Source organism: Zootoca vivipara, chromosome 6, assembly GCF_963506605.1.
Source record: "Zootoca vivipara chromosome 6, rZooViv1.1, whole genome shotgun sequence".
NCBI lineage: Eukaryota > Metazoa > Chordata > Lepidosauria > Squamata > Lacertidae > Zootoca > Zootoca vivipara.
The window spans coordinates 56,815,374-56,815,685 of NC_083281.1; positions in this window are offsets into that span (position 1 = coordinate 56,815,374).

Sequence of the window (312 nt, forward strand, 5' to 3'; positions counted from 1 at the left end):
TCCCCAACCCCCCCCCCCGTCACGGAACCCAACAGCGGGTGGAGACCCAGCTTCTGTTTCTGTAAGGCAAACAGGCTGGCAATGAGCTTTAGGAACTTTAGCCAATCATAGATGGGAACTCTAAAGTGTTTTCCCCTTCTTTGCTGCTCCTGGAATCCTACACATGCCCCCCTAATCCACTGACTTCTGCCCTAAAAACTTATCTCTTAGGGAGTTGTCATACTTTGGAATCTTGGCCTTCAAAAACAGAAATGTCCTCTGCTCAACGTCTATGCAAGGAGCTGCAAAACCAGCTACTAAAAGCAGGAAAGG